At 53.4% G+C, this 637-nt stretch overlaps 1 protein-coding gene across 1 annotated transcript in view; it reads left to right on the top strand.

The window, feature by feature from the left end:
• Positions 1-637, top strand: part of Myo1e (myosin IE) — a 196,498-nt gene that overhangs the window by 12,931 nt on the left and 182,930 nt on the right. The gene's annotated exons all lie outside the window — the stretch shown is intronic.

Here is a 637-nt window from a genome sequence, read left to right as displayed (position 1 = left end):
TTTTTTTTTTTTTTTTTTTTTTTTTACCCTTTCTGGGCAAGATGATGTTAAAGTTCCTTCCCAACTCTATAGTATTCAAGTAGGAGGTGACGCCCAGCCCCATAGTGTCCAAATATTACCTTCCAGATTCTAGGACAGCCCCAGGGGACGTCCCCAGGCTTTTACACCGTAAAATCAGACTCCCTACCCTATTCTCCTTCCGGGCCCCTGGTTGCCCACCTGATTTCCCGACAGCGGGGCGGTCCGGTGTTCTCCTGAGTGTGCTCCCAGGCACGGGCTGCCTGCGCCCGAGTGCGCCTCGTTCCTACCTCTACCTGCGCACCTTCGCCCTCTAAGATTCCCTCCGCGGGCTTTCTTTGTTTCACAAGGAAACCCTGGTAAAAGGAGGGAGTGGGGGAGATACTTTTGCCTTTCCTCACAATCCAGATTTAGGAAAGAAAAAAGATTTTCTTGGACTGCGGCCACAACGCTGATCTTTATGCTGATATCTCCTTTACAAAAATAAAAAAAGCTTCTAGGAAAATCCCGCGACTTTGGTCTGGGCTTGGGCCCTGCGTCTCCCGCAGCTGCTGCCCCCGAGGCCGGGTGGCCGCGTCCCCGCAGCCTGGGGATCGCGGACTACAGGACCCAGAGGGCC

This window comes from Fukomys damarensis, unplaced genomic scaffold (genome assembly GCF_012274545.1).
Source record: "Fukomys damarensis isolate Sample0158 unplaced genomic scaffold, DMR_v1.0_HiC HiC_scaffold_25, whole genome shotgun sequence".
Taxonomy (NCBI): Eukaryota; Metazoa; Chordata; class Mammalia; order Rodentia; family Bathyergidae; genus Fukomys; species Fukomys damarensis.
Note: the sequence above shows the minus strand (reverse complement) of the source record. Positions and strands in the feature narration are given on the sequence as shown.